The 21,402-nt window shown below is 43.0% G+C and overlaps 1 pseudogene; it reads left to right on the top strand.

The window, feature by feature from the left end:
* The first annotated feature begins 19,452 nt into the window (after window positions 1-19,452).
* Window positions 19,453-19,552, top strand: LOC113307194 (annotated as a pseudogene).
* Window positions 19,553-21,402: the final 1,850 nt, after the last annotated feature.

Below are 21,402 nucleotides of genomic sequence, written 5' to 3'. Positions count from 1 at the left end.
TAAGAGTGAGGCGGTTAGTAAATACAAGAATTAATAGTGAAACATTTCCTTCATTATAAAAACATCAAATCCAGGCGTTACCCGTTACCGCTTTCTTCCATTTACTCAACCGTTTCCACTTCTTACGAGACCAGGGTACGTTTCGTTGCGACTTGTATAAATAGGTTTCACCTATTTCCACCAAAGAACAAGTTTTGGTCAGGAATATACAACACTCAGAAATCACCCGTTAGCTCTCACATCTGTTAGCTTTCCACTTTCTGATACAAGTCGTCAAACAACTGCTCTTCCAGAATCAACTATTCTGGTCTCAATACTCTATTCACATCCCTTCCTAAGACCAACCCTTCTCCTTCATTTTGTGACCAAAGCAAGTCTGGAACAACCCTTTTTTGGTCTAGGCCGGACTTGTAAAGATTGATCTCTCGAATCAAAGTACTCCATTACAGTACATTTGTTTAGGGTTCGGACTCGTTTCTCACCCACACACACGAAATTACCGAAATCAGCAGAAACCGTTTTCACCCTCAAACAATTGGCGACCACAGTGGGAGATCAATATCTCAGTTGCAATATCGATTTCCAATTTCCAGTTTCACATTTCAATTCCGATCTCAAGATGGTAGAAGCAAACAATCCGTTCGGGAATCAATGTATCAGTTATCAGTTATCACACGACGAGGAGTGACTGGGGACTTATCGCGGTCAAGAAGGCGTCACCCATAAAACTGTGGCGGACATGCCTATGGCTAGGTTTTGCACCAAGATGGAAGAACAAGCTAAAGGAGGAACGTTGGAATACATACCTGGAGTATGCTCGTTGTGTTGCTACTAGCTCCAAGACGAGGGAATAAAACTGATGATACGGGATAAAGAAGATGGGTAGCGCCTTTTATAGGCATGATGTTTTGGAGCTCGAATGGAGGAAAGTTTCCTATTTTTGGTTACACATGGGAAGAGACAACCGAGCCCGCTATCAACGCTCCATGGCGCCAACAATCCGTGGCCAAGCTAGCGCTAAGAGACCGCCAGCGCCATCTCCACGCTTCAGCCGGCACCATCTCCACATCCTAGCGGCGCCATATCCGCGTCCCCTCCACTCCTATCCAGCTCCAGCAACTTGCATCCTTTCCAGCGCTAACAACTTGCATATTTCCAGCGTCAGCAGCTTGCATCCTTCCAGCGCTAACAACTTGCATCTTTCCAGGGCCAGCATCTTGCATCCTTTCCAGCGCTAACAGCTTGCACCCTTCCAGCGCCATCATTTCGCTCCACATCCATCCAAAGTCCAGCGCCATCTTCTCCGCTCCACAACCAGCTAAAGCAGCGCCATCCTCACCCTTCGAAACAGTGCGATGGCTCCATCATTCGTTGATCAAAACCGCGCCATCTATGCACGATACACCTACCATCACCAGAACCAGAGCCGTTTCCTCCACCCAACGTTTCTTCAAGTATGACAGCTCCAACCGTCACCAGAGCCGCTGCTACTCCACCATCAGGGCAAGAGACTGGAGGAGCCGGAAGAATCCGACCTCCTTTTACCACTGATGATTTGATGGAAATACAAAAGGTTCTCGTAAGGCTCAGACAGACGTGTCTATAACTCAGAAAGAGATACCTATTTCCTCAAGACACTGATGGAGCGGCCACCATAAGAGTCACGTCAACCCAAGAGGGAGCTGACAAGGAATACTTTTAACATACGGCGCATGCACTTCAGCAGGACGTGCGTTTATAGATGAAGAGGCTCGCTTTTCTCTTGAATGCCCAGTAGAAGGGAATCAGCAATCCAATTTCATCACACGTAAAGATCAGGAACGACTTCTCCAAAATTGAGGCAAAGGAAATCAGCAACCCTCCTGAGTTCACAGAGACCCTCTTCCCGTCAGGGGCTGCATGATTTCTGGGGACTTTGCCCACAAAATCGTGCAGTCTATGATGAAAAATTTATGTAAGATTCTATGTTTCTCCAAGGTGTAGCGTCAAGACATATTTGCATCCCTCAACCGCACTGCATCAGGAAAGCAGTTGTTTCCATCCAGGGAAGCCGTCTCCAAACCCCAACCTCTCCTGGAAAGCACGATTGATAGATGAAACTGGGGACTCCTAACCACTGTTCGCTTGAAGGGTGTCCGGTTTGACAACACGCTGATTGACACAGCCGTTCCGCTTCAACGTCCTTCAGCAGCGGCTCCGCTTCAACGTTCTCTCCAGCAGTCGCTCCGCTTCAACGTCCTCCAGAAGCGACTCCCCTTCAACGTCCTCCAGCAACGGCTCCGCTTCAACGTTCGCTCCGGCAGCCGCTCCGCTTCAACGTTCGCTCCAGCATCCTCTCCGCTTCAGCGTTCTATCCATAAGCTTCTCCAGGATCCGAAGCCGAAGCTTCAGCGTTTGGCTCCTTAAGTTTCAACGTCCTCTCCAAGAGCCGAAGCCGCTTCATCGCCGCTCCCTCCTGCCAAAGATCGTACCGTGGACGCCACTTCTTCCTGCAAAGGGTCGTGCCACCACACTCCCCATGTCAAGGATCATGATCGCATCCAGCCAATCTTCGTAGTCATGGACACCTTTTGATCCATCCCGCAAAAACTCGTGATCATGGAAAGTTTGCTCGCTTACGCATCCATCCAATCCTTTTACTTCCATGGATGCCCATATAATTCCAGACAACCTACTTTGTTCCCAAGACAATGTAGTGTCTTCTGATTGCATCTTCTACCAAGAACTGTTGCTGCTCATTTGCCGATACCAGTCAGAGCTCCACCGCAGCAGCAATAACTACAAAGATCTATACGGAATCCCTTCACTGTCCAACTCAGAAGACACAGTCAACCAAAAGGCCATAGCCACAACAAGGTCATCTACCCTTCAAGGGTGTAGCGCAAGAATATCATCATCTCTCTGTCTATAAGACGCCTTCAACACTTTACGAGGCCGCGGTGGATCCCAAGCCTGCTCAGAGGAAAACAGTTTCAGAAACTAAATAAAAATGCGACTGGGGACTGCTCATCGCAGTCCATCCCGACGATCATTAAAGACTCCTGAGATAACTCCAGAGACGCGGCTGAAACATTTTCTTGAAGAAACAGAGGGAGCCATGATAAACAACGTAACTCTCTCATATATACCTCTTCGCTATCCAGAATATTTCGTCCATGTGATATCTTGAGCATCTCATCGTCACATCCAAAAGAGTAAAATAAGCTTGTATCGAATCCCGTGGACATGGATTCAAGGCGATGCAATGAAAGTATGCTACACATGGGTACTACCATCATGAGACGCTTTCACCCCCCCTCAACCTGGTTATTTCTGATTTCAACATCATCACCGCCGAAGTTTTACGAGTCGCAGGAATTTCTTAACATGAAGCCGTACATGTGCACTGAAGACTCCAAAAGCACGCCACAAAGATACATTCACATATTCGACCATGCCACGGATCTAACAGAAATATAACTGGGGACTGCTCACCGCATCCCATTCCATACGATAGTCCAAGATTCAGAAGCTGGTTCGAAGGATGTCTCTTGGAACAAAGTCCTTGAAGACTTGATAGCAGCACATCGGCAACAGAATGTCTCCCAAATCATCTATTTCATCATGTGGCTTCGGAATATTTCTACCATACAATCATCCACGGCATATCATCACCGCGATCAGAAGGTCCAGACACTGAACAACCTAAAGTCAAGGATGGACCGACAACGCAACCACAATCTCCAAGGTTAGCCCTGACATGATCATTGCCGAGCATATATTTCATCCATCCATCCCAAAATTTTTGGAATCAACTGGAGAGACACTGCAGACGGAAGCACGGATCCAGACGAGCAACAAAAAACAGAAGAGGGTCGATACCTCTTTTCATGCGGACGGAGTTTCTAGAGTTTGAACAGAATAAAGATTCCTTCTTGCTCCATGAATGGGAATAGATGACTGGGCGCGACTATGCCACCTCGGGCCCGCAACATCCCTCCTGAATTCTTCTTGAGTTTTACTGTCGGACTGTTTTCACCTCCTAAGCAGGCTCGAAACATAAATATTCCCGCGTTAGAAGGTAGGAAATTCTATTCCAATCGAAATAGAGGGGAGGACCGTCAAAATCCGAGTTCGTATGAGAATTCTACAACGATTTTAGTAAGAGGTGCTAATTAGGGTTTCGGCATGCCAAACCCTAATTTAGACAAACTTTCCAGGAGCCGTCACCGTTTGGTAGCCGAAGTTCCAGAGCCATCACCACCGTTTGGTAGCCGAATTTTCGAAACCAGTTTCCACCATTCCGCGGACCGAAGACAGTATCCAGCGCCAGCATCTCCATTCCAAGCCGCACCATGTCATCGGCTCCATTCCAAGCCGCACACTGCCAGCGGATCCATTCCAAGCCATACACTTCCATCGGCTCCATTCCAAGCCGCACCATGCCATCGGCTCCATTCCAAGCCGCACCATGCCAGCGGCTCCATTCCAAGCCGCACGATGTCAGTGGCTCCAAGCCAAGCTGACGCCAACTGCCTGCATCCCAGCCAGCGGCCATCTCTGCCACTCCGCGCCCTATCCAGCAGCACTGTTCACCTTTCTCTGGCTAACCAGAGCAATGTCTCAAGGACCAAATTGCAATGCCGCCTCTGTCGACTAGTAGCCAAAGACGCAGCATTGATGCCAACATACCATGGCCGAGCCGAATTTACGCAAAGCCGGCAACGCAAGAGTTGTGGATTCTCTTTACCTCCCGAAAAAGGTTAACCGGATCTTCCTGACCATCTCCTCATGACTTGCCGTTTCGATTTAGTCCTCTTCTGTCACCATCTCATGCTTACCTCGCAACAAGGCCCCTGTTCCGAGCTAAGCAGGGGATTTAATGTTGATGGTGGTTTTTATCTTAGGGTTAAAATCGTAAAACCTTGGTCAGACAGTGACGTCACACTTGAGTAACAATGTCGCCACTAGCATATTTATTGAACCATTCAACATGTCTGCGTAAAATTACCGGGGTACCTTTTTTATATGCCATGTTCCACGGCAAAACCCTCAATGCTGACCGGCAACATCTCCGCGCCAAGGCATGCCAACCATGCCAGCCGCACCATAGTGCCAATGGCATGCCATGCCAGCCGCACCATAGTGCCAATGGCATGCCATGCCAGCCACATATCCGAGCCGAGGCATACCAACCATGCCAGCCACACCATAGTGCCAATGACATACCATGCCAACCACATCTCCGTGCCAAGGCATTCCAACCATTCTATCCGCACTACAGTGCCAATGGCATGCCATGCCAGCCACATCTCCGCGCCAAGAGATGCCAACCATGCCAGCCGCACCACGGTGCCAATGGCATACCATGCCAGCCACATCTCCTCGCCAAGGCATGCCAACCATGCCAGCCGCACCACAGTGCCAATGGCATACCATGCCATCCACATCTCCGCGCCAAGGCATGCCAACCATGCCAGCCGCACCACAGTGCCAATGGCATACCATGCCAGCCACATCTCCGCGCCAAGGCATGTCAACCATGCCAGCCGCACCACAGTGCCAATGCCATACCATGCCAGCCACATCTCCTCGCCAAGGCATGCTAACCATGCCCGCCGCACCACAGTGCCAGTGGCATACCATGCCAGCCACATCTCCGCGCCAAGGCATGCTAGCTGCACCACAGTGCCAATGACATACCACGCCAACCACATCTCTGCTCCAAGGCATGCCAACCGCACCACAGTGCCAATGGAATACCATGCTAGCCACATCTCTGCGCCAAAGCCATGTCGGCCCTACCACATGCCGCTGGCTGCCAAACGAAGGGTTGCAACAATCAACGGCTACCCTTCCATCTGAGATGCAGATCTTAGCCATCCAAGTTCTCCACCTAACACATGGAAACTTCCGGCCCAAGGCCAAACATCACGGTTTTGCCAAAACCCTAATTTTGGCAGCGCCTAAAAGATGCCAAAGCCATGCCGACCCTACCACATGCCGCTGGTTGCCAAAAGAAGGGTTGCAACAATCAATGGCCACCCTTCCTCCTGAGATGCAAATCTCAGCCGTACAAGCTTGCCACCAAACGCATGGCAACTTTTGGCCCAATGCCAAGCCCTAGTTTTGGCCGCACCTACACTATGCCAAAACCCTAGTTTTGACCGCGCTTAAACTACGCCAAAATCCTAGCTCGACTGCGCCTAAAATGCCACTATCTGCAAACGAAGGGTTGCAAGAATCAATGGTCACCCTTCCTCCTAAGATACGAATCTCATCCATATAAACTTGCCACCAAACAATTTGTGCAATCTCTTGGCCACGACGCCAAAACCCTAATTTGGCCGTGCCAAGAGCATGCAAGCGTTGCAACCATGCCGCTGGTTTCCAAACGAAGGGTTGCAACAATCTACGGCTATCCTTCCTTCTGAGATGCAAATCTCAGCCGTACAAGCTCGCCACTAAACCAAATGACTTGTGGAAACCTTTGGCTACGATGGAAACTCTTTGGCAACTGCGCACACTTAGCTATGCCAATTCTATGGTCACGACACCAAACCCTAATTATCCACGCCAAGAGCATGCGCAATCCATGCCAGCACCGTGGCCACGCCACTGGCTACCAACGGAAGGTAACCACAATCAACGGCTAACCTACCTCTCAAGATGCAAAATCTCGACTGTCGAAGGTCACCACTGAGCCGGCAAGCCTCCCAAGCTCAACTTGCCAAAAAATAGCAACATGTTACACAAAACAATCGAGACATCAAAACATGTCACAAACTGGGGGATGCTCATCAGGGTATTGGTCTGGCGGTTTACAGCGTGCGGCGTACACTACGCCCGTTACAAAAAAGTGTCATAAGAGTGAGGCGGTTAGTAAATACAAGAAGTAATGGTAAAATGTTTCCTTCATTATGGAAACATCAATTCCAAGCGTTACCCGTTACCGCTTTCTTCCATTTACTCAACTGTTTCCACTTCTTAGGAGACCAGGGTACGCTTCGTTGCGACTTGTATAAATAGGTCTCACCTATTTCCACCAAAGAACAAGTTTTGGTCAGGAATATACAACACTCAGAAATCACCCGTTAGCTCTCACATATGTTATATTTCCACTTTCTGATACAAGTCATCAAACAACTACTCTTCCAGAATCTACTATTCTGGTCTCAACACTCTCTTCGCTTCCCTCCCTAAGACCAACCCTTCTCCTTCACTTTGTGACCGAAGCAAGTCTGGAACGTCCATTTCTTGCTTTAGACTGGACTTGTACAGATTGATCTCTCGAATCAAAGTACTCCCTTGCAGTATATTTGTTTAGGGTTTAGACTCGTTTCTCACCCACACACACGAAATTACCGAAATCAGCAGAAACCATTTTCACCCTCAAACAACACCATTCTAAGTAAATTTCATATGTACAGATATATTGAATTGCTAAATACATATGTGAGCGAAGAGGCTTAAGCACTCATTGCTTTTAAATGGCTTTTGTTCCTTTGCAGGATGACAGCGCATTAAATATATAATTTACGATTTTATTCCTTGAACTAAAAACCACCATCAATATTAAGTCCCCTGCTTAGTACGTAACAGTGACATTGTTGCGGGGTAAGCATTAGATGGTGAAAAATAAAGATAAAACTTATGAGACAAAGTTAGATGTTACCAGCAGAGATGGGTCGGCCTGCCCTTGGAACATGTCACGTTCAAGAGGCGTCCAGGTAAGCATTCCCCTAACTTGATGTCGGTTGGCCCCAGGTAGATTAGGCATACGGTTGGTTGGGATCTCAAACTGCATTCCAAGTCCCTTGTACATCTGAGTATCATTCAAGAGCGTGTCCAAGCTTTCCTGGCTTCAGTTAGCAAGGAGGAAAAGTGGAGGCGCGATGAAGCATCTCATCTAGCAAGTGCTAGGGCTGAAAGGTTTGCTGCCCGTCTAAAGTGAAGGAGGGTGGAGCAGAACATGAACTTCTGGATAAACACGAATACCCTATTCATGACGACGTCATAATCCTCGACTCTGATGTGGACGAGCCCCATCATGAGGAATATCCTTTAAATACTGTTGAAGCAATTTCTGAAAACGATATTGAAGCAGCTCGAGAGGATGTTGAAATTGGTCCTGGAGAGGACTCTAGTGAAGGAGCCACTGGTCCTGGCGTTGATGACACTTCTTTGATGTTTAATAGTCTTTGTTTCATGCGGATGAGCCAGGGCTTGATCGAATAATAATCCCCCATTCATATTGCTTTTATGATTTTATGATTTTATGATTCCAGTTGGATGAATGAATGAAATCTCCCGACTAGGAAATCCAAATTCTTAGAAAGATCTCGCAATATCTTGAAACTATAAACATAGCGCTCTTCGGTAATGTTAGAGTAGAGCATGTACATGATTTTACAATCTGAGCTCTCCCATTCTTTTGTTTGATATTCCCCTTGCAGACTATACGCTTCTTGAGGATTTGTGACGTGCCGGCTAGGTATGTATAAGGATGGACGTCGTTCCGCGAATCTTCAAGGACTTCATTGCAAGCGACATCTTTTGAACCGTCTTCTGAATCTTGGATGGTTGCATAGAATGGGATGCGATGAGCATTCCCCAGTTACACTTCAGATTCGATGGCGTGGCTGGATATGTGAAAATATCTCCGATTTGTACTTTTGGAGTCTTTGATGCACATGTACGTCTTCATGTTGAGAAATTTTTGCGGCTCGTAAAGCTTCAACAGTGATGATGCTGATATTAGGAATAAACCGGTTGAGGGACGTGAAGGCATCCTGTACTGACACTGCCCAGGTGTAATTATCCCGAGCTTATTTTCTTTTGAACGACGTACTTCCACTGTATTTTCCGGTAAGGTGGTTGACGAATTGATGAAGGCGGCAACCTTTTGGATTCGTCATTTATTGATCAATGGGCGGGAGTCGCTCTTGATAGATCTGTATTGTATCCAAACTTTGGCAGCCCATGTACCCCTCCCATTGGAAATTGGAAATCTAGAAACACGAATCTTACTTTGTCAACGATGTGGTTGTTGATGCGCAGCTTCGTGCAGGCCTTGGGTAGGCGTTACTGAGCTCCGTGGAAGGCATGATTCGGTCGGTCAAGCTTGTTGAGGCGCGATTTTTCACTTCGATTCTTCATGATAACGGTGCTTGTGTATGGTTGAACCAAATACTTCTTGTCGGTCAGGCGCCTCCCAAATAGGGAGGTGATGATACTCTTACGCTGCATCTTTGAAAAGTGGTAACCTTCTCACGGTTATGACTTGACATTGAAGGGATTCCGTATTGAGCCTCAGTCCCCAAGCGTGATTTACATGGTTCTATCTTGTATGGTCGGTGGGTTTACCATAATAAAGATATCACCATCTCACCTCTGTGACTCTATTACTTCTCCATGGGAAAATAAAATATGCAGAAGTTCGGATTACCTTTGTCCGTAGTGGTTTTTGCTATGGTGAAGCTCGGGTTGGTATCAACAAAAGAGCACTAACGGTTCTTGGCAGCAGCTGTGATCAGAAGAGACTGGCTGGGAGATGCGTGATAGCTACGGGCACAAACTTGGAAGTCCTCATATAGTGGTAGAGCTTGTCTCGTTATTAGAGGGGGGAGTTAATGATGGATACGGTAGCTTCCTTGATGTTGCCCCATGGAATGGAAAAGAGCGAGACAGTCCCCTGCCCACGAGTATCCACTGAGCTTTCGACTTGATAGATGTTGTCACGCTGGGTTTCTGAGGAAATAATTTGGATGAGAGTTGGATTTGAACCCTATGTTGATGAGGATCGTATGAGTTACTGATCATGAGGCCGTCTTTGCGTCTACGTTGCGTTTCATAGATGTCCAGGCATATCGCTGGTCTTTGACAATACGTCTGCTCTCTTGAGTATGTACTAGTCTTTGGACATCTTGGAATCATAATGATAGAGTGCTTGCATCTCTCTAAATTAAGCATTTTTGAGATGGGTAGCGCTGAGTAGTCCCCAGCCACACTCCTTTATCTTTTTCGTCTTTGGATCGTGTCTTTGAGGAGTAGGAAAGTTCCCTCATGCGAACGACTTAACTAACGGGTTGTGCAAATATTATGAAGATCTTGACATGGAGAGTCCGTATGTACCTCTTAAGTCCCATGTGCAATCTCCTTTGGTAACGTAACTACTTCTTCTACGGGAGACGAAATTCTGAAAGCGTCTCTCATTGATGTTGTTGCCGTCGAGCCAGATATGAAATATCTTGGACGTTGTTTTATCATTGTGGCAGTCGTGCATGTGTTACTAGAGTTGGAGTGGGCGATTTTGGACGCGCAGGATGTTGTATCTCGGTCGTTTTCTTCTTGCTGTTTCAGTGAATCTTCTTACAGAAGGCTGAAGTTTGTATTGCCTATTGGTGAGATGTATGCTTCCACGAATATCATGAGGCTCTTCATTCCTTGCAGTCCTGGTTCTTTTTAGCAGGGAAGGTACTGTTGTTCAGTCACATTTGGATCATGACTCTCCAGTGCCTGAATTCTGGACCTCTTGACATAATCATTTGGATGTTTGGTATTTCGTTGAAACATTCTTCATAAGTCTGGCAGAGTGATTCTCCCAAGCTGCGGATTCTTTCTCGGCATGATGACGCGGGCATCGTAATCTTCTTGAGGATGCTCTTTTGAGGCATCAGCTCTAGTAGATCTGAAGACGTCTCGGGATTTCTCTTGTCCGGGTTGACATAATAGGCGAACCCCTTTATGATGATTTGGAGATGTTCCAAGTCTCCTTTATTATTATAGATGTACGAAACCTCAGAATTACGCCATGTTCTGGATCTACACATTTTGTTGATAAAGTGATAGCGGATACTCCTGACCATAAATTAGTAGATAGAGATAGACCTTTTCTTATGTGATCTCTGCAGGTGTCTTTCTAGGACTCCATTGGTGTTTAGATTTGTTGTCATCTATATCCATACTGGAACAAGGGCTATGTGAATCCTCCCTTTATCTATCTGAGTGTGGATCCTGGTGATGTTAATATCAATGATAACTTTGAGGCATTTCTGGTTTGCTCCATATAACAGTCGTGGTATTACAGAGAAGGCGGTTTCTCCATCCGGTCCTTCGAGACACGCTGTTGTGCTCTTCTAAGTAGTAGTCACGTCTTCTTGTGTATCTACGCGGCTTTCTGATCGTTTTATATGAGAGATTTACTAGTGCTCAGCTATCCGAGGAATTTCCAGTAGCATTGCTTGAAAAGCATTTTTTGTGAAGCTTCTTAGTGAATGGAACACCGGAATTGAAATTGGTTGTTGAACCTATATTGAATTTAATGATTGAATTGAATCTAAGATCCACCCTTTTGAAATTGAGAAAATTGGAATGAATATTAAGAAACTGATTTTGCAACCGAGAGATTAATCTCCCACTGTGGTCGCCAATTGTTTGAGGGTAAAAACTGGTTCTGCTATTTTTGGTAAATTTGGGTGTGTTGATGAGAAACGAATTCAAACCCTAAGTAATGCACTGCACGGGAGTACTTTTTAGATTCGAGAGATCAATCTGTAAGACTCTGGCCTAAACCAAGAAATGGCCGTTCCAGATTCAATTCATTCACAAAGTGAAGGAGAAGGGGTTGATCTTAGGGAGGGAAGTGAAGAAGGTGTTTGAGATCAGAATGTTGAATTATGAAGGTGCGGCTGTTTATGACTTGTATCACAATGTGGAACTGGCTTGCAGAATGTTGCATTTATGATTTTATGATTCCAGTTGGATGAAATTTCTTCATGTATCATAATGGGATGCGATGAGAAGTCCCCAGTAACACTTCAGATTCGATGGCGTGGCTGGATATGTGAAAATAGATTGCTTGATGTTGCTGATGTAATTTGTAGATAGTGGTAAAAGTGGTTCGATTCTCAGACTTGTGAAGGATATTAATTAGACTTAAATTCTAATATTAAAATAGAAAACTCGCTAAAAATTATAGCAAACTCAATCAAAGATGATATCAATACTAAAAGAAACACTGAGGCTAAGATTCCACTATTTTCTAAGTTCAAAGTGATTAAACCAATACTTATATTTATGCAATTTTCTTGTTTAATTTGATTCTAAAATATTGCAACAAGTAGATTTTTCAAAGTAATAATTGTAAATACCAAGTATGAAGCATCAAAAGTCTTAAAACTTAGCATACTCCATCAAAATAGATCACAATCACTAAAATAAAAATCATATTCAATAATAGTTCAAGGAAAATAATAATATAATTATTGCAAATAAAAAGATAAAATAGAATATACCACTTTTTATTGGAAAAATAGCTTCCTCTATCGCCTCAGCAATGGGGTTTAGCTCCTCATATTAATCATGATCTCAAAATATGTGTTTGTTGCTCAAAAGATGATTAAAATAGTGAAAAGTAATAACACAGACTGTTTGCAACAGTGTATTGGTGTTGCAAAACAACTGTTACAATGGAACTGTTACAGAAAAACTGTTGCTTTGTCGCTGATTTTAAGACCCTAGAATACGACTGCCTTGCACAACTTAATGTTCTTCAGCTGTTAAACAACGACACAGTTCTGCGAATGTTTCCCGTGCGTCAATGTTCTTCGCGTTCTTCCTCTTCAGCAGCAGCAACAGCAGAAACAGAGTTTGGTAAAGCTCTGATTTCTTCTTCTATGGCTCTCCTTAGGTTCCCAAACTCTCGACACCTCTTCTATATGACCCAAGACATCTACTTATATCAAAAATACCGATTAAATCTCTCCCAAATCTTCCAAAATCTCTTTCCTTCTCTTCGCGGCCAAGTTGCGGCAATTTCTTGTTTTAGAATTTCTACGCGTTTCTGAGCTTTCCTTTTTATTCTAAACTCTTCCTTAGATAGATACAAATCTTTGGGAAGGTTTACAACGCTTAAATATCTCTAAAATTCCCTAAAACAGGTCACACACGTTACTTTCCATATTTTCTGTTGTGAGAAAAATCCGTCGATTGAGCCCAGTCTAATCGATTTAAACACCCATATCAGATTCCTAGACTCATAAGGAGTCTATTTTATGAAAATCAGAGGTTTAATCGACCTCAAACTCCTCCAAATCACGATTGCCAAAACTGTTCTTCACTGCACTATTTTCCCGCCAAAAACCTGATTTTTGAAATGTTGAAGATGGTTTCCCCTTATCCAGAGTAGGGGTGCGATTAGAAACTGTCTGGAAATGGGATGCCCCTTAGTAATTTGGTTACCCCTTATCCAAAGTGAGAGTCCGAATAGAAAATGTCCTCCGGGTGCTTTCCGACAACTTTTTGAGCCAATTTTTTCCAAAAACGTTTATTGGCCAAAAATTCCTACAAATAAATAAAACACCATAATAAGTACAAAAATTAGCCCTAACAATATATAGAATCGAGACAAATCGGACACAAAAATATGTCTATCAAATACCCCCAAACCTATTATTTGCTAGTCCTCGAGCAAAAATAAAATAGAAATAAAATCCTAACTCACTGTCGCAGGCATCGTCGATTGCATTTAGCGTATGCAATAAGACTTTAAACCCCCAGGTGTCCCTAGTGGAGGAGTGTTGTCTCCGGAGGGCTTACCATAGGTATACCCACAAAACCTTTATACTCCAGACCCTAGCTATCTACACAGAACCTTGGAAGGCACTAAAGAATCTCCTTGGTTGGCATACTATTGACTACAGGAGGAAGTACCCTGATGCGAAATTCCAATTGTTGTACACGAGTCTGCACTCAAGCATACTAAAATTCATATGAAGTGACAGAGCTCTACTCAGATAGTCGCACTATGGACATCAATATCCGGAGTCAAAACTAATCACATGGATAGATCAAGAAGATGGATATAGAAAAACATAGATCGTTTTGATGTTTACTAGGTGAACGGTGTTTCTCATATCTGTCCGAAGGCCTCCGCCAAAATGAACCTATCCTAATGGACTGAGATACCGGTCTGACTAATATCAATACACTGGCATATACAAGGGTACCGGTGGTCGATAATCCTAACTCTAGGTCAATACAACTGACATATACAAGGGTTCCAATGGTCGACTTTATTGAATTTATTCTAGTTGGTCTGATGGTCTGGTCTCTTTTTCTTTTCTTTTTTTTCTTTTTTTTTTTTCTTCTTCTTTTTTTTTATATCTCAATCACTCTAATTCACCCTAGCATTGGTAACAACTTGAATCGTGAGCCCCACCTAATCACTTAGAGAAACATAGTTTAAAAAACAAAAAAAAATAAAAACAGAAGTGAAAAGGACTCAACGAGATATGGTGAAACTATCATGTTATTTCTAACACCTGAGCTCTGTGTTTTTATGAATAGACTCTTTAGATTTTGACACCTAGTCAGATTGGTTCCTCAACTCCTACAACCAAAATGCTTCCATCCACTTAGATTGGTTAGTTCCATCCTTAATAGGGATAAATTTCTAGGCTCTGGAGTTTATTTATTGCAACGAAAAGGTAACAAAAAGTTCTACCCCACCCCCAAACTTAAATCTAACATTGTCCTCAATGTTTCTAATCAAATAACAGTACCAAAAATATAAGTAACATGAGGAAATAGTAAAGAGAGAAGTCGGAAAGATAGTACCTGGGTGAAGTGTAACCAAAACCCTACAAAAATATTATACAACATATAAAATCGCCTCGATGGTCAATCAAGGTAAACAAGGTCCTCCAGAGGGACCTCCTCAACATCACCTGTAGGAAAAGGATCTAAAAAGGGCTTCAATCGCTGACCGTTAACCTTCGAAGAACTACTACCATCTGGTGTCTCAATCTCAACAGCGCCATGAGGAAAAACAGTACGGACCACAAAAGTACCGGTCCACCGAGAGCGCAACTTCCCGGGGAATAGATGCAAACGAGTGTCATACAGAAGAACTTTTTGACCTGGAGAAAATGACTTTCGTAAAATATTTATCATGCACAAGTTTCATTTTGTTCTTATACTCCTTAGCACTATCGTATGCATCTCTACGAATCTCGTCCAACTCATTGAGCTGGAGCTTTCTTTGAGCTCCTGCCTTGTCAAGTGAAAATTTAAGTTCTTAATAGCCCAATAGGCTCGATGCTCTAACTCAACAGGCAGGTGACATGCCTTGCCAAACACTAAACGATAAGGTGACATTCCAATGGGTGTCTTAAACGCAGTACGGTAAGCCCATAAGGCATCAGTAAGCCTCGACGACCAGTCTTTCCTATTTGGATTAACTGTTTTCTCTAGAATACGTTTAATTTCCCTATTGGAAACCTCTACCTGACCACTAGTCTGAGGGTGATATGGGGTTGCTACTTTATGGGTAATACCGTATTGTTTCATTAAAAGAGAAACGGTCTATTACAAAAGTGTGAACCTCCATCACTAATTATAGCTCGCGGCGTACCAAAACGTGTAAGTATATTCTCTTTCAAAAACTGGACTACGACCCTGTGGTCATTCGTTTTACACGGAACCGCCTCAACCCACTTAGACACATAGTCTACAGCGACAAGTATGTAAAGATAACCAAACGAAATAGGAAATGGACCCATAAAATCAATGCCCCACACATCAAAGACCTCAATCACTAAAATAGGGTTCAAAGGCATCATATTTCTACGGGAAATGGTTCCTAACTTCTGGAACGCTCACAAGAAACACAATGACTATGGGAATCTTTAAACAACGAAGGCCAGTAAAATCCACACTGCAAAATCTTAGCAGCAGTCTTCTTAGCACTAAAATGACCCCCACATGCATGTTCATGACAAAAGAGATAATACTAGACTGGTCACTCTCAGATACACATCTCCTAATCTGGTCCGGACAATACTTAAACAGATAAGGATCGTCCCAAAAGAAATGCTTAACCTCGGCTAAAAACCTAGAACGATCTTGCTTACCCCAATGTTGAGGGGTTCGACCAGTAACAAGATAATTCACTATATTTGCATACCAAGGTGATTGGGAAACAGAGAACAATTTTCATCAGGAAAGCTATCCCTTATAGGAAGGGAATCACTAGGGGAACTAACAACTAGCCTAGACAAGTGGTCTGCTACTACATTTTCTGCACCCTTTTTGTCTCTAATGTCTGGGGAAAATTCTGTAACAATAGGATCCATCTAATCAATCTAGGTTTGGTATCCTTCTTAGATAAAAGGTATTTCAAAGCAGCATGATCTGTATAGATTATGATCTTAGAACCTAATAGGTAGGACCTAAACTTATCCAAGGCAAACACGATGGCTAAAAGTTTCTTCTCGGTAGTTGTTAGTTCATTTGGGCATCATTCAGATTTTGCTAGCATAATAAATCACATGAAGTAATTTGTTTTCTCGTTGTCCTAAAACGACGCCTATAGCATAATCTGAAGAATCACACATAATCTCAAAGGGTAGGTTCCAGTTAGGTGCCTGGACTATCGGGGCAGTAGTGAGTAAAGTTTTAAGCTTCTCAAAAGCCTCTAAACAAGCATCATCAAAGACAAACTTAACATCTTTTGCAAGCAAATTGCAAAGAGGTCTAGAAATCAAGCTAAAATCCTTATGAATCGACGGTAAAAACCTGCATGCCCTAGGAATGACCTAATATCTTTTACGGTTTTTGGGACCTGTAAAGTCTTAATAAGGTCAACTTTGGCTTTGTCTACCTCTATACCCTTTGAAGAGACGATGTGCCCTAATACAATTCCTGATTTAACCATGAAATGGCATTTTTCCCAATTAAGCACTAAATTTTTTTCCTTACACCTAGTCAACACTAATGTCAAATGATGCAAGCACTCATCGAAAGATGAACCAAACACTGAAAAATCATCCATAAAGACCTCTAAGAACCGTTCTACCATATCAGAAAATATGCTCATCATACAACGCTGAAAAGTTGCAGGGGCATTACATAGCCCGAAAGGCATGCGTCTATACGCAAAGGTACCAAAGGGACAGGTAAAAGTGGTTTTCTCTTGGTCTTCTGGGGCAATAACGATCTGATTATAACCGGAGTAGCCATCTAAGAAGCAATAGTGACTATGTCCAGCTAATCGCTCTAGCATTTGGTCGATAAAAGGAAGGGGAAAGTGATCCTTCCTTGTGACCTTGTTCAATTTCCTATAGTCAATACACACACGCCATCCCGTGGTCACTCGGGTTGGGATTAATTCATTATTATCATTCTGGACTACAGTGATACCTGATTTCTTGGGGACAACCTGAACAGGGCTGACCCACTTACTGTCTGAAATTGGGTAAATAATACCCGCATCTAACAACTTAAGCACCTCTTTTCGAACTACCTCTTTCATGTTAGGGTTCAGTCGACGTTGCATCTCCCTAGAAGGTTTGGAGTCTTCCTCTAAATGAATCTGATGCATACACACAGTAGGACTTATACCCTTAATGTCTGCTATAGTCCACCCTAAAGCTTCCTTATTGTCTTGAAGTACATTTACTAGCCTACTTTCCTGATCACTATCCAAATTGGAAGCTACAATCACAGGTAAAGTCTCAGATGGGCCTAAAAACATACTTTAGAGTATCGGGTAGTGGTTTAAGGTCCAACTTTGGGGGCTCTTCTAAAGAAGGAATTAGGGTAGTCTCAGAAACTGGTAACGGTTCGAACCTAGCTTTCCATCTATCAGTGTCTAACACAGGGGTAGAATCTAATAGAGCATTCACCTGTTCAATAGTGCTATCGTCGTCAAAATCTAAACCAAAATGGGATAGACAACTTTCTAATGGGTCTTCAGACAAGATGTTTGGTAATGACTCCTGAACTAAGGCTTCTATCATGTTCACCTCCTCAACACATGTGTCATCTAGCTCATGAGGTTGCTTACTGACATTAAAAATGTTCATCTCCATAGTCATATTACCAAAAGATAAACTCATCACACCATTTCGACAGTTAATGATCGCATTAGACGTAGCTAAAAATGGGCGACCTAAAATCACAGGTATCTGGTTCTCTGGGTCAGGGACAGGTTGGGTATCTAGGACCACGAAATCCACTGGATAAATAAACTTGTCGACCTCAATAAGAACATCCTCGATAACACCTCGAGGGATTTTAACAGACCTATCAGCTAACTGCAGTGTCATCTGAGTAGGTTTCATTTCACCAAGTCCTAGCTGTAAGTATACATGGAATGGCAGTAAGTTCACACTGGCTCCTAAGTCAAGTAAAGCTTTTTCTACCCGGAAGTTACCTATTGTGCAAGCAATGGTAGGAGAACCTGGGTCTTTGTACTTTGGAGTTGTGGTGTTCTGAATGATTGAACTTACGTGACTAGCTAAAAAGGCTTTCTTATGGACGCTAAGTTTTCGCTTTCGCGTACACATATCCTTAAGGAACTTGGCATAAGCAGGAATTTGCCTAATTGCATCTAATAAGGGAAGGTTTATGGTAACTTGCTTAAAAACCTCCACTATGTCATTAAAGTTCGATTCCTTCTTTGTTGGTACTAATAGCTGAGGAAATGGGGCTCTAGGCCTAAAATCAGACCTTTCAGGAACCGAATTCACATCATCAGAAACTTTATCAGTCTCTTCAGCTACTGGTCCTGAGAGGTGAGATCCTGAGGGGTGAACTACAGTATGTTCACTATCGGGCATGGTTACCTTATTGTCTACAACTCTACCACTTCTAAGGGTTCTAACAACATTCAATTGATTCGATGGTTTTGCACCTAATTCATGAACTCCTCTAGGGTTGGGTTGTGTTTGACTAGGAAACTTACCTTTTTCTCTCAAAGAATCACTTATCAGACCAACCTGGGTTTTTAACTCGGAAATAGCCTGACTATTTTCTTGTCCTATCCTGTTACTAGCTTGTAGACTCTGTTCTACGGATAACTGGAATTTTGCAGTTTGCTGAGTTAACAAGGCGAGAGATTCCTCTAAACTTAGGATTTTCTTATCTGACTGATTCTGAAACTGAGCTAGTCCTGAAGGATTCTTAGTATAGCCAAAACCTGGGGGAGCATTAGAATTACTAAACTGACCTTGACTTTGGCCCTTAGACCACGAAAGGTTCGGATGGTTTCTCCAACCAGGATTATAGGTTTCTGAATATGGGTCAATCTTTTGACGGTTATCAAATCTAGTGTTATTATAAAGAGCATTGGCCTGCTCTTCAATATTCTGGCCTTCCCAAAAAGGCTCCACTCTACCACTAGTCTGGCCCACTTCTAAGGCTTCTAACCTTTTTGCTATAGCAGCAATTTTGGCATCTGATTCATAGCCTCCTTCTACCCTATTAACGTTTCCTCTACTTAAAAGAATTGTTTTCTGGGGTGCCCTACTATTTTCCCATTGCTGGGTTTTTTCGGCGATTTCATTAAAAAATTCCATCGCCGCATCAACAGTTTGGTTTTCAAATCCACCAGTGCATAGAGACTCAACCATGGTCGTTGTGGAATAATCTAAACCCTCATAAAGGATCTGAACTAGCCTAACCTTTTCTAAACCATGATGAGGACACTGGGATAATAAATCATTGAACCTTTCCAAATACCTATATAAAGATTCTCCCTCTTGTTGTGAAAATGTGCATATTTGCGTCCTAATAGACGATGTTTTGTGCCTAGGGAAAAACTTATTGAAAAAGGCAGATGTAAGTTGTTCATATGTCTCAATTGACTCGGAGTCCAAACTATACAGCCACGACTTGGCCTTATCTTTCAGGGAAAATGGGAATAACCTAAGTTTCAAAGCATCATCATCTAAGCCTCTAATTCTTAGAGTACTACAAATTTCCTCAAAATCCCTAACATGGTAATAAGGGTTTTCATTTTCTTTCCCTAAAAAGATTGGGAGCATCTGTAAGGTCCCAGGTTTCAGTTCATAGGGTGCCTCCGTTTCAGCTAACTTAATACACGAAGGACGGGTAGTCCTAGTTGGATTCAACAAAGCTTTCAAAGTTGCCATTTCTGGCGCTATCGGAGCAACAGGATTCTCTCCTCAGTCAAAGAACGTTCAAAAACAGACTCTTCAAAAGCCGGACTTTCTAGATTAAGGTAATCGAGACGCTTCGAACTACTAGGTTTCTCTTTAACAAATCTACCTAGTGCGTCTCTTTTACGTTCAGGCATACAATAGAATTTTCTAAATTGGAAGGGTAAGCAAACACAGATCAAGGCCGACTCAACCAAATCAAACCTATTGATTTCTAGCAAACAAAAAGCATGATGGCTCCACTTAGATTGTTTCTAGACCAGCTTCTAATCCTTCGAACGGGAATTCGTTACAATTTAAGCAAACCCCTCTGGAATCAATCCGAGTTAACGTAAGTTGAATAGAGGCGAGGGAAGCTCGGTGGAGCTTTGATACCCAAGGCCTCACCGGTATTACAAGGCGGCGCAGTCACGCATTCAACTTACAGAAACCGTCAAGAACTTCGAAGTATGCTTAAAAGAGTAACCAATATTTTTCGAATGACTTTCCTGTTAAGCTCGTTACCCTATCGGTCTCGTTCTAGTCAAAATTTTAGGCTTAGGTTCGCGTAGGTTACGTGTTCCTAAAGCGGGCAAGAAGAGAACGGTGATGAAATCCGAACCCTTATCTTGTATGGCCAGGCCTTGCCCTTTACTAGAAAAATAAATGTCCGTATTCAGTCCTCAACATATATGCATACGAAGGAGTCCAGTAACTCGCTGACAGGGGATTCGCGAGTGTTTAGAATCTTACCTCCCGTTCCAGACGGGGGATGAATCGGTTGTAGTCGACTCGGGCCACTGACTCCGATGTCTAGTGTACGAACCCAAGGTGCAGAGACAATATCGTAATTGTCCTCCTTCTCTGCAAACAGTTTATATTTAAAGTACCCTTCCGTAGGGTAATAAAAAAAAATAATGTCCCAAAGTCCAAAAGTCCAAAAAAAATAAAGAAAAATTACAAAAATAATAAACCCTAATACTGTTTTATTTTTAAATAAAATAAACAAACCCTAAACTAAAATTGTCTAAAATAAAATTGTCTTCTTTTCTGTTCTTTTTGCTTTAGTCTTTAGCTCCAAGTCTTTATGAAATCACCAAACTCCTTGGCTCAATTTTATTTATGATCCAGAACCTGTAGACACGAGATAAATACCCAAAAACATAAAAAAGGACAAAAATAATAATAAAAAAAAATAAAAAAAAATCTAAAACCCTAAAAACAAGTCCGCTTCGGCGGCGCCAAAAATTGATGTGATTTGTAGATAGTGGTAAAAGTGGTTCGATTCTCAGACTTGTGAAGGATATTAATTAGACTTAAATTCTAATATTAAAATAGAAAACTCACTAAAAATTATAGCAAACTCAATCAAAGATGATATCAATACTAAAAGAAACACTGAGGCTAAGATTCCACTATTTTCCAAGTTCAAAGGGATTAAACCAATACTTACATTTATGCAATTTTCTTGTTTAATTTG

Source organism: Papaver somniferum, chromosome 8 (genome assembly GCF_003573695.1).
Source record: "Papaver somniferum cultivar HN1 chromosome 8, ASM357369v1, whole genome shotgun sequence".
In the NCBI taxonomy this organism is placed as follows: Eukaryota; Viridiplantae; Streptophyta; class Magnoliopsida; order Ranunculales; family Papaveraceae; genus Papaver; species Papaver somniferum.
This window is presented reverse-complemented; position numbering and strand designations above follow the sequence as displayed.